This window comes from Leopardus geoffroyi, chromosome D2, assembly GCF_018350155.1.
Source record: "Leopardus geoffroyi isolate Oge1 chromosome D2, O.geoffroyi_Oge1_pat1.0, whole genome shotgun sequence".
NCBI classification, from domain to species: domain Eukaryota; kingdom Metazoa; phylum Chordata; class Mammalia; order Carnivora; family Felidae; genus Leopardus; species Leopardus geoffroyi.
In genome coordinates, this window is record NC_059334.1 from 30,367,016 (window position 1) to 30,379,507 (window position 12,492).

At 40.7% G+C, this 12,492-nt stretch overlaps 1 non-coding gene across 1 annotated transcript; it reads right to left on the minus strand.

Moving 5' to 3' along the window:
• Window positions 1–11,131: 11,131 nt before the first annotated feature.
• Window positions 11,132–11,235, minus strand: LOC123577641. Its single transcript, XR_006701983.1, has one exon. It is a non-coding gene; the product is annotated as a U6 spliceosomal RNA (small nuclear RNA).
• Window positions 11,236–12,492: the final 1,257 nt, after the last annotated feature.

Genomic DNA, 12,492 nt, shown 5'->3' on the forward strand with positions numbered 1-12,492 from the left:
CCTTTGAAACCTCAACTGAAAAGGCTGTGTTCTCTCCTTGAAGCAGAAGGGGAGCTTCCAGGACTAGGTAGGACCCCCTAGAGAAATTGCTTTGAACTGGGCAAAGCAAATGGTGGGAGAAACTTTATTTGGCTAAATTAGATAAATCCTAAAATGTTGCTCCATCGAGCATTTAAGGAACTAGAATATGTCGATAATCAATGAATCTGGTGATGTGGGGGTCATCTCAACTGTGCCACTCCCCCAGACCCAACTCAGGGCAGGCTGATAGTCCAGATTCCCGTGTACAGGCTGACATCATTGCCCGAAAGTATAATCTGGTGAGTGGAGAGAATAAAGGGGATGAGGAGGTAGTAATCCTCTAGGCTGTGGACTGAAAAATCTCAGTTCCAGGGAAATGGATCAGTTTGACTGAAGACAAGAGCTTTATGTGGGTGGGGGCATTTAGGTTCACACCACTATTTATTCAAAATATGTATAAACATCTTAATATATTTAAAAAAAAATTTTTTTTAATGTTTAGTTTTGAGAGTGCAAGATGCAGGGAGAGAAGGAGACACAGAATCTGAAAAAGGCTCTAGGCTCTGAGCCAAAGTCAGATGCTTAACTGACTGAGCTACCTAGGTGCCCTCTAAGTGAATATTGTAAAAAAAAATTTTTAGGGGCGCCTGGGTGGCTCAGATGCTTGGGCGTCTGACTCGGGCTCGGGTCATGAGCTAATGGTTCATTGGGTTCGAGCCTTGTGTTGGGCTCTGTGCTGACAGCTGGGAGCCTGGCACCTGCTTCTGATTCTGTGTCCCCCTCTCTTTGCCCCTCTCCCCCTTACACTCTCTCAAAAATGAATAAATGTTAAAATTTTTTTTAAGAAAAACATTTTTTTAATGTTTATTTTTTGAAAGAGAGAGAGAGTGTGTGCCAGCTGGGGAGGAGCAGAGAGAGGGAGACACACAATACTAAGCAGGCTCCAGGCTCTGAGCTGTCAGCACAGAGCCCAATGCAGGGCTCAAACCCACACACTGTCAGATCATGACCTGAGCCAAAGTTGGACGCTTAACTGACTGAGCCACCCAGGCACCCCTAAGTGGATATTTTAAAACATCTAATCATGGGGTGTCTGGGTGGCTCACTCAATTAAGCCTGTGGCTCAGGTCATGATCTCATGGTTCGTGGGTTTAAGCCCCACATCAGATCCTCTGTCTTCCTCTGTCTCTGCCCACCCCCACCTTGTTCATGTGCTCTCTCTTTCTCTCCCTCCCTTTCTCAAAAATATATAAACACAAATGAATAAATAAAACATCTATTCTTAGCGAAGGTGTTTAAACCTTAAAATTTTTTTAAGTCTAAGTTTAGGTATCTCAATCATCTTTTAAATATTTGGCTCTTGACATTGTTTTAAAGAGTCTTGAGAACAGATGGCTTTCTAATTCATCAGTTTTAGGATGCATGTGCCTTGGACATAACATCAAAGAATGTCATATAATCATGTTAATTTCTATCCTTTATTGCACTACTGCAGTAGCCACTAAAGGCAATACTGTTATTGGCTGTAACAATAGCCAATGTTGTTATTAACATATGGCTAAGAGGGTGCCTCTTTGTATGAAGTTTGTTCTAGGTTCTCAAGTTTGGGGGATTAATTTAACTTCAGATTTGGACTTTTTCCAAACATTTTTTTATAGTTGGTGTTTATTTGTATTTTCATGACCTTTGCCCTAAAAACTCTCTGAACTACTAAATCGGGTGGAAGTTTCAACTTTGGTTACATATGCATGTGATCCAACAATAATTGATATTGTACCATTGTAGTTCAGTCAAATGAAGCTTCATGAAATGCGAGAATAGCTTTATTTTTTTAATGTTTACTTATTTTTGAGAGAGTGCTGAGTGGGGAAGAGACAGCAAGAGAGGGAGACAGGATCTGAAGCAGGCTCTGTGCTGACAGCAGAGTCTGATGAGGGGCCTCGAACCTACAAACTGCAAGGTCATGAGATCATGACCCAAGCCGATGTTGGACACTCAACAGACTGAGGCACCCAGGTGCTCTACTTTTTTTTTTTTCTTTTTAAGTAAACTCTACACCCAAAATGACTGAAACTTACCACCCCAAGAACAAGAGTTGCATGTTCTACGGACTGAGCCAGACAGGCGCCCCTTTGAGCAGGGAATAACTTGAAGTGTAATCTATGGAAAGCCGTTAAATGGAGGTTATTGCAATTTTCTCACATCTAAAGAGACAAAATATGAGGAATTTGCATGCCCTATGGTTCATGATCATTCTAAATTTTCTAATTCAAAATAAACCAAAAGATGGTCTTGGGATTAGTTTGCTAATTAATTCCAAATTCTCCTTTGGAATAGTCATATAAAAGTTCAGAGACATGAAAAAAAGAAGTTTGGAGACTTGATACAGCAATTGGTATAAACACAAAATTCAACTAAGAAAATTTTAAAGATTTTATTGGCTTTATTCAATGATTTATGAATCAGGTAGCATTCCATCTAGCAAATGAAAAGGAACTCCAAGAGCATCTGGATGGTTCAGTCGGTTAAGCATCCGACTTGGGTTCAGGTCATGATATCACGGCTCGTGAGTTCGAGCCCTGCGTCGGGCTCTGTGCTGACAGCTCAGAGCCTGGAGCCTGCTTCAGATTGTGTGTCTCTTTCTTTCTCAGCCCCACTCCATCTTGCACTCTGTCTCTCAAAAATGAATAAACATTAAACAAACAAAAATTTTTTTTAAAAGGAACTCCAAAGAGCTGGGGGTGGGACAAGGAAGCCTCCTAGCAAAGTGGATTATTTGTGGCGAGGTCACCTTCCTTTAGGAGATGGCAGGGGTCATTCAAGCAGATTGCCTCATTTAGAGTTGACTAGATAATTCCAGATTGACTAGTTTAAGTTTCTACTTCTGGGAAAAGTTAAAACTGTAATTAAGTTGGCATTAAGTCTTGATTTGGTGATGTGGACTTAGCACCAATGACTCCATCTTGGGCCTGTTGACTCTTTTTATAACAATTATTTATGCTGCAGAAAAAAAAAATTCTTTTGATCATATTATTTCCCCATTCTAAAGGTGAGAAAATGCAACCAAAAAAGTTATTCCTTTATTGAATAATTCAGATAAATGGCATAGGGTTTAATATTTCGCATCATCTTGCCTTAGTAAAACCTCAAGTCTGCTTCCTACTTGAACCTGGCCTCCCAGTCTTTTTATGAGATTATATTTCCTTTTTTTTTTTTTTTTTTTTAATATTGTATTTCCAAATGCAGCTCACTGGTTATCTCTAGCCTTTTTTATCTTCCTTCAGGCAGGGAAAAAGCAGAATCTACTTTTAACACGTATAGAATAAATATTTAATGTCCATTCATTTCCTTGCTGAGATAGATAGACCTGTTGAAAGCCAGTCCCTGGCCATACAAAGAACGCTTGCTGTTTCTGGCTATAACATAAATATTTAATTAAAACCTACTTTGAACCATTCTTCCTTAAGGTATAAAATATACTAGCCTTGGGATACACTTAAGCCATTTCCCAAACCATCTGTTATTTATCCCAGAGTTTTTATCAGCTTTGCAAATTCAGGAGGCAGTCACTTGGCTTTTGGAAATGTTTACAAGAGGTGAATGTTTAACCTTTAGCTACTGTTTCCAGAAGAGTCTCAACCATCACTGTAAGAATTGGAATTTGGAGGGGCACCTGGGTGGCTAAGTTGGTTAAGTGTCTGACTCTTGATTTGGGCTCAGGTCATGATATCATGGTTTGTGAGAGCCCCCCGTTGGGCTCTGCACTGACTGCACGGAGCCTGCTTGGGATTCTCTCCCTCCCTCTCTCTGCCCCTCCCCTGCCTGTGCTCAATCTCTCTCTCAAAATAAATAAACATTAAAAAAAGAAGGAGGAGGGGGAGGAGGAGAAAAAGAATTGGAATTTGGAATAAAATGAGACGTGTACCATTCTAAAGTTAATTCTTTAGCTCCGTAGTTAATTTGCGTCTATTTTAAGGTATGGCCGTGGTTAGCTCTTGGTTGCCTGCGCCTTCCAGCCGTCTGCAGATAAATTGAGGAAATTGAAGCCTAGAGGTAGAAGCTATGATCCACAAGCTTCTTGCTTTCCTGTGCATTCAGCATAGTTCCAGCAGTACTTTTGTTTTAAATTATTAAGGATTTGTGGGGCGCCTGGGTGGCTCAGTCAGTTGAGCGTCAGACTTCGGCTCAGGTCATGATCTCGTGGTCCGTGAGTTCAAGCCCCACATCCGGCTCTGTGCTGACAGCTCGGGGCCTGGAGCCTGCTTCAGATTCTGTGTCTCCCTCTCTCTCTGACCCTCCCCTGTTCATGCTCTGTCTCTCTCTATCTCAAAAATAAACATTAAAAAAAATTTTTTTAATTATTAAGGATTTGTTATAAGTAAAGATTCCTCTTTAATAAATAGCAGATCAGTTCCTGTTTCCTGAAAGCCAGTCTTTATCTGCTTGAATAGAAGAAAGTCATCACTTCTTTTGATTCATTGCCCAAGATTATGAAGTCACGCATACACTTCTGTTATAATTATTGAGAGGATTGGCAGTTACTCTGTTAATTTTACCTATACCCAAAATGGCAGTCAGAAAAAGTAAAAAGTTGAAGTGTCACAGTATAAAAGAGAAACCTAACTAATAAAGGTATGGTGGGTGGGGTTTAGTCAGTGTAGATATGAAGGATTGATTTGACCTAGCAAACTAAAATGGATTTTTACTGCAATTAAAAAAAAAAAAAATTAGGAGTTCAATCTTCAGCTCTATTCCACACTAAAAAGAAAAAAAATGCTGATTCGGGCCAGCTGTGATTTAATAGTACTTATATTGACAGTAAAACTCTTTATTAAGATAACAGCAGAGTTGAAAGTCTAAGCTGCAGGCTCAGAGCTATTTCTTGCAGTAACTATTTATTTATTTTATTATTTATTTTATTTTATTTTTTTGCAGTAACTAAGTGTCCTCTCACCCATCTTAAAATGCTTCCCATTTGTAAAGGGAGTATTAATTTTTTCTCTTTTTTTTTCTTTTTTTTTTTTAACATTTATTTTTGAGACAGGGAGAGACAGAGCATGAGCAGGGGAGGGGCAGAGAGAGAGGGAGACACAAAATCTGAAACAGGTTCCAGGCTCTGAGCTGTCAGCACAGAGCCTGACGTGGGGCTCGAACTCACGGACCGCGAGATCATGACCTGAGCCGAAGTCGGCCGCTCAACCGACTGGGCCACCCAGGCGCCCCAATTTTTTTCTTTTTTTATTATAGTTGATACACAATGTTACATTAGTTTCAGGTATACAACATAATGATTCAAATTTAATGTAAATTACTTTGAGCAAATATATATTATCCCTAAATGATGTAATCCCATAGATAACTACATTGTTCTAGTCACTGCAAAGATGCTCAAAGCTTTACTGAGTACTTTCAAGACAACACTGTCTCAAATGAAAGTGGTTTTACATTCAAACTTTAATCGAGAGGACGATAGAGGAAATATAAATCATAACCAAAAAGGTTTGGATAAGAAAAAAATTGTGACATAATTCTGGAATGTTGTGTAAATAAGATAGATATTTATAGTTCTAAGATAGATGTAAGAAATGATATTTATTTCATAAAATCTATGTTTCAAAGTATACTGTATAATCTTAATCTTATTTCAATATTGTTTTACACCTTTCTTACCCCAGTCCTTACCCTAAATCATCTTTCATTCAGTCACCTTTTCAGGTTACAAGGTAGGGCTTTTTCTCATCCTCCCACTTTGCAGCTGAGAATACTTTGGCAATGAACCAAAACCGTGGGGACCTAGCTCAGATCACACTTGGACTGTGAGGAATGTTTGCCTGCCAAACCATGTAACACTAGCCGCAGTCTCTCCCCGGCTTTTTAAGGAAGTGAAAACATTTGGATTGTTTTTCTTAATTCTCATGAGAGATACCAAATAAAAACAAGATGTCTTGGATTCTTTTCATTATGAACTGGAATTCGGACAAATTTACTATAAATTCTTCTTTGAGAGCCTATGCTATTTTTGGAAAAGCAGTTTACGATCCATGTAGTTTAAGAATGAGGTAGCTGTGGGTGCGGTGCCTGGGTGGCTCAGTCGGTTAAGCGTCCGACTCTTGGTTTCAGCTCAGGTCATGATCTCACAGGTTCATGAGATTGAGCCCCATGTGAGGCTCTGTGCTGATAGCATTGAGCCTGCTTGGGATTCTCTCCTTCTCTTTCTGCCTCTCTCTCCCCCTCCTCTCAAAATAAGTAAATATTAGGGAAAAAAAACTTAAAAACAAAGAATGATGTAGCTATGATGAACTGATCAGAAACTCATATGTTGCTGCTTCAGTAACAGGTTCACACATCTGTCCTCTTTTTTCCTGCTCAGAGTGTTTCCTTGGCACTTAACATGGTTCCTATCATAATTGTTTAAAATATTTTTTTAATGTGTATTTATTTTTGAGAGGCAGATAGAGTGTGAGTGGGGGAGGAATAGAGACGGAGACACAGAGTCTGAAGCAGACTCCAGGCTCTGAAACCGTCAGCACAGAGCCCGACGTGGAGCTCGAACTCACACGCCGTGAGATCATGACCGGAGTCAAAGTCGGACACTTAACCGACCGAGCCACCCAGGCGCCCCCATAATTTTATTTTTCAGTAAGTTTACACCTAATGTGGGGCTTAAACTCAGGATTCCAAGATCAAGAATCACATGCTCTACTGATGGAGCCAGCTGGGTGCCCTCCTACCATAAACTTCATGTAGGGCTTCTATACTGCTGTTTAACAACCAGCTGAGTAAGGCACTTTGTTTCACAGAAGTCCTTTGTGGTTTCCCCTTTTCCTTTGCAAATGTTGAGCTTGGGGTCGAAGAATGGAGATGTTATCAACCATGATGAAAAAATCACATGTACATAAAATGTTTGAAGATGAAAAGTGGATGGATGAAAGCTAAGAGAGCACACCTCTTCATTCCGGATGCTTAGCAAGCGGCTGTCCCAAACATTTGGGGTGGGGAATGGTATGTTGAATTAAAAATTGTGAAACAAAGTCATATTTGCTCATGATTCTCTTCATACCTACTAAAAATACACAAATATAAAATGGAGGGAAAGCTCCAATCTCCAGTGAGAGAACAGCCCCAAGTATTATGAAGGGAGAGTGCTGCTGAGAGCTGACACTCACCTCTTAGACCCTGAACAATCCGTATCTTCTCCACGACAGCATGACAACATGGACGTTGCTTGGGATTCTCTCTCTCCTTCTCTCTCTCTCTCTCTCTCTGCCCCTTCCCCACTCACATATGAATATGCTCTCTCTCTCTCTCTCTTTCAAAAATAAACTTAAAAAAAAAAAATAATAAGGGCTGCCTTTGTGGCTCAATAGGTTGAGCATCTGGCTTCAGTTCAGGTTATGATCTCACGGTTCATCATCACTTCTTGGCCTTTTGGCTGTATCAGATGTGATCTTGCGTTTCTTGAGTTCCAGCCCCACATCGGGCTCTCTGCTGTCAGCACGGAGACTGCTTGGGGTCCTCTGTCCCCCCCTCTCCGCCCCTCCCCCACTTATGCGAGCTCTCTCTCAAAAATAAGGATTTTTTAAAAAATCAATTAGGGGCACCTGGGTGGCTGAATCGGTTAAGTCTTCAACTCTTTTTTTTAATGTTTATTTTTGAGAGAGAGAGAGGGAGTGGGGAGGGGCAGAGAGAGAGATGGAGACAGAGGATCCAAAGTGGGCTCTGCGCTGACAGTGGAGAGCCCAATCTGGGGCTTGAACCCACAAACTGTGAGATCATGACCTGAATCAAAGTTGGATGCTTAACTGACTGAGCCACCCAGGTGCCCCCAGCGACTTCGTGACTCTTGATTTTGGCCGAGGTCATGATCTCACGACTGTGAGATGAGTCCTGCGTCAGACTCCCTTCTGGGCCTGGAGCCCACTTAAGATTCTCGCTCTCTCTCTCTCTCTCTGCCCCTTCCCCACTCATGCTTTGTCTCCCCCCAAAAATAAAACTAAATCAAAATTAAAAAAATTACAAAACCCCAGCAAATCTCCCTTCTGAGTGATTGTAATCAGTTTAAAAGAATTCTTTTCCTGTTGTCTGCTAGTGTGAATTACTTACCATCATTTGGCAATTTGAATGTCCGTGAGGAATTAGAAAACAATTATTGGCTTCAAATTCTTCTAAGCAGCGGGTACACGTGGGTGTATGTACACTGTTAATATTCAAAATATAAATCAAATTTTAGGCAAATGAAAACAGGCTACATTGACGTTAAAAGAAATCGTGACAGATCTCACAGTTTTGTGAGTTGGAGCCCCTTGTCGGGCTCTGTGCTGACTCTGCAGAGTCTGCCTGGGATTCTCTCTCTCTCTCTCTCTCTCTCTCCCTTTTTCCTCCCCAGCTCATACCCTGTCTCTCTCAAAATAAATAAGCTTTAAAAAATGATTTTAAAAAATCCTGATATCGTGAATGTCATGGAGTTGTCCACGTAAGAATGAATAATTTTGATGTAGGTAGATTAAGCAAGTTATATTACATCAATGGCATTTTAATTTTTAAAAATGATGAGATTTGGGGCACCTGAGGGCTCAGTCGGTTAGGCATCTAACTTTGGCTCATGTCATGTTGTCACAGTTCGTGGGTTCGAGCCCTGCTTCAGGCTCTGTACTGACAGCTCAAAGCTTGGAGCCTGCTTCAGATTCTGTGTCTCCCTCTCTCTCTGCCCTTTCCCCACTGGAGCTCTGTCTCTCAAAAATAAATAAACGTTAAAAAATTAAAAAAAAAAATAAAAACAATGTGATTCTTTTGAATAACATAACTACGAGTTCTCAAAAAAGAAAAGAGATATTCTTTAAAAAAAAAAAAAAAAAGATTTACTTTTGAGAGAGAGAGTGCAAGTGGGGAAGGGGCAGAGAGAGAGGGACAGAAAATCCGAAGTGGGCTCTGTGCTGACAGCTCAATGTTGGGCTCTAATGCCTGAGCTGTGAGATCATGACCTGAGCCAAAGTTGGACACTCAACAGACTGAGCCACCCAGGTGGCCCCCAAAAAGAGATATTCTTTTTTTTTAATTTTTTAAAAAGTTTACTTATTTTTAGAGACAGAGAGAGACAGAGCATGAGTAGGGGAGGGGCAGAGAGAGAGGGAGACACAGAATCCAAAGCAGGCTCCAGGCTCCAAGCTGTCAGCATAGGGTCCAATGTAGAGCTCAAACTCGTGAGCTGTGAGATCATGACCTGAGCCAAAGTTGGGCGCTCAACCGACTGAGCCACCCAGGTGCCCCCAAAAGAGATATTCTTTATGAAATGATCTACCAAAGGGTTTGCTCTGCTCATCTTATTAAAATGTTCTAACATACACATGCAAATTTATTTACAGTAAACTTTTAGACAATCTAGTATAAAACAAGGTTGCCTATAAATGCATTTCTCCCCTCACGCAAAAGGATATTTACACTCGTAAGAAATGTGCTTTGAGGGGCGCCTGGGTGGCTCAGTCAGTTAAATGTCTAACTTCAGTTTGGATCATGATCTCAAGGTTCATGAGTTCGAGCCCCATCCACATCAGGCTCTGTCTGCTGTCAGTGCAGAGCCTGCTTCAGGTCCTCTGCCCCTCCCCTGCTCTCTCTCTCTCTCTCAAAAACAAATACACATTAAAAAAAAGAAAGAAAGAAATGTGCTTTGAGAACTCACTGGCCCTTGGAGGTCTCTGATTTCCTAAAAAATTCAGAATTCTAAAGTAGAGGGCCTGCTCTCTGGTGGTTTTGAATTCCAAGGAAACTGATTGCTACACAGGGCTCGAATAAAGTTTGCCGTAAACATCTGTGGGAAATCTGGGGGTAATCTTGCAGAGGGGTATTAAATTTGCAGGGCCTGTTGGCTGTTTACCCCCGAAGTGTTAGGTCCCCGTCTGGTAAATGAGGTGAATTCTTTGGCACTTTTTTCCTGAGGAGTCTGGAGAGCTCTAAGGATTGGTAAGCAGGCTGCCTTGCACTTTTTAAGCCCTGGTTTGAATCTAACCCGGGTTAACCTTGTGACCCTGAATTGTTTGTGTGAAATGAAGTGGTGATCTCAGTCTTGCCTGAAGGAAACGCCTTTTACACAGAAATTGGCACTAATTGGTCTCCCTGTTGACAGGCTTCACTGAAAGCCCGTGATTGAGTAGGCAGTGAGAACAGAAACTAAATTACCCCACCTCAGCTCCGCATGTCAGCTGAAGGACACCGAGGGGGCAGCTACCAGTTCTGTCTTCAGCGGCATCGAACGTGTAAAGCAACGGACTAGATCCGGGAGGTCTGAAGGCCTGTCGTGTGTCCACTAAGGAATGATCCTTGCCATACGTCTGGCCCTGTTCTGCAAAGCAGTCTTGGCGCCGATAGGGCTCTCGACCAGGATTCTGCAAACTTTTTTTGTAAAGGGCCAGAGAGGAGACAGAGATAGGTTAGGTTTTGCAGACCACACAGATTTTGTTGGAGCCACTCAACTCGACTGACAAACGCAGCCACATAGCATACATATGTGAATGCATGTGCCGATCTGCCAACACAACAGTAGGGACATGAAAAATTGAGTTTTATATAATTTTCACATGTCAAGAAATAGTCTTCCTTTTTTTTTTCCTTTCAAGCATTTAAAAATATAAAGATTACCCTTAGCTTACAGGCCATACAAAAACAGGCAGTGGGCCAGATTTGGCCTACCACCCATAATTTGCAACCTCTGCTTTATTTTATTTTATTTTATTTTATTTTATTTTATTTTATATTTTATTTTATTTTATTTTATTTTTAGGCCATAATTCTTTTTTTTAATTTGAGAGAGAGAGAGAGCAAGTGGAGGAGAAGGGCAAAGGGAGAAAGAAATCCATGTTCAGCAAGGAGCCTGGCCTGGGGCTTGGTCCCACGACCCTGGAATCATGACCTGAGCTGAAATTGAAACCAAGAGTCAGTCGCTCAACTGACTGAGCCACCCAGATGCCCCCATAATTCTTTTTTAATTCAAGTATAATTAACATACAGTGTTATACTAGTTTTATTATATTAGAATCAATATAATGATTCAGTAATTCTATACATTTCTCGCTGCTCATCAAGATATGTGTACTCTGAACCCCCTTTATATCACCCAAAAAATGTGGAACATTTCACAAATTTGTGTGTCATCCTTGCTCAGGGGCCATTCTAATCTCTGTATCATTCCAATTTCGGTGTATGTGCTACGACAGCAAGCACTGCTGACCTCTGCTTCTGACCAAGACTTGGAACTTTCCCTCGCTCCCACGCCAGCTAGTTAGTGACTGAGCTGTGGAACCCTGAGCACTGGTTTAACTTCCGTGGGCCTCGGTCTCTTTATCCAGTGTGTTTTGACAGAATGGGGAGGAACAGAAACAAATGAAACAAAGTTCCTTTTAGCTATATTAGATTTCCTGAGTCTATTCTAGGAGTGTAAGTCAACACAAGCAATGTTATGTATGTGGAATGGAAATTAGTTAAGTTAAAGGAAACACATAAATCTTAATATTCTCAATGTGATTCTTTGTCCTAGTAAGAGGAGTAATGTCACCATCCTGAGAGCAAGACCAAAATTTGTAGCCTCCTATCTCTATTTGAAGGCTCACACCCTTTCTTTTTGTTTTGCCAATGCTATTCTTTTTCTTTCCTGGTTTCTTTCTTTCTTTCTTTCTTTCTTTCTTTCTTTTCTTTCTTTCTGGTGGGTGGGGAAAGTATGATCCCAGAGTTTATTGGAAAACAGAAATGTTTCTCCTTCAAAGATGTTATTTTAAAATGTTAATGTTTTGGGGGGGGTGCCTGGGTGGATCAGTTAAGCATCCAACTCTTGGTTTTGGCTCAGGTCATGATCTCACAGTTTGTGGGTTCGAGTCCCACATTGGGCTCTGTGCTGAGAGTGTGGAGCCTGCTTGGGATTCTCTCTTTTTGCTGTTTCTCCCTCTCTGCTCCCTCCTCTCTTGTGCACATATCCTCTCTTTCTCAAAATAAATAAATAAGCTTAAAAAATTGTTAGTGTTTTTGCAACTTATTGGCAAGTATATTTTATAAGCTCTCTGCTACCGGATATACCTTATTGTAGGAGGTGATGACTGAGGGTTAGTAATCATTTTTACTGAAGATCAGAAAAGAAAATCACCAAACAGCTTACCCAACGCGCTGATTTTTTTTTTAAGGTGGAAGTATTTTCAGAACATATTCATTTCTTCATAAATCACATTCATGTATCTCTTTGTTTTTCCTTTTGTTCTTTGTATCAAATACCGCGTCAGTGTTCAAATTTCTCATAATTGTTTCACATTTGGTTTGTTCAAATTAGGATCCAAGTAAGGTCTACACTAGCCATTGCATTAGTTGATAGCTCATTCTTTTTACTTTATGCTCTTCCCCTGCTTTGTTTTTCTCACCATAAATTTGTTATGAAGGCTCTGATTTTTTTTTTTTTTAATTTTCTTACTTATTTTTGAGAGGGAGAGAGACAGA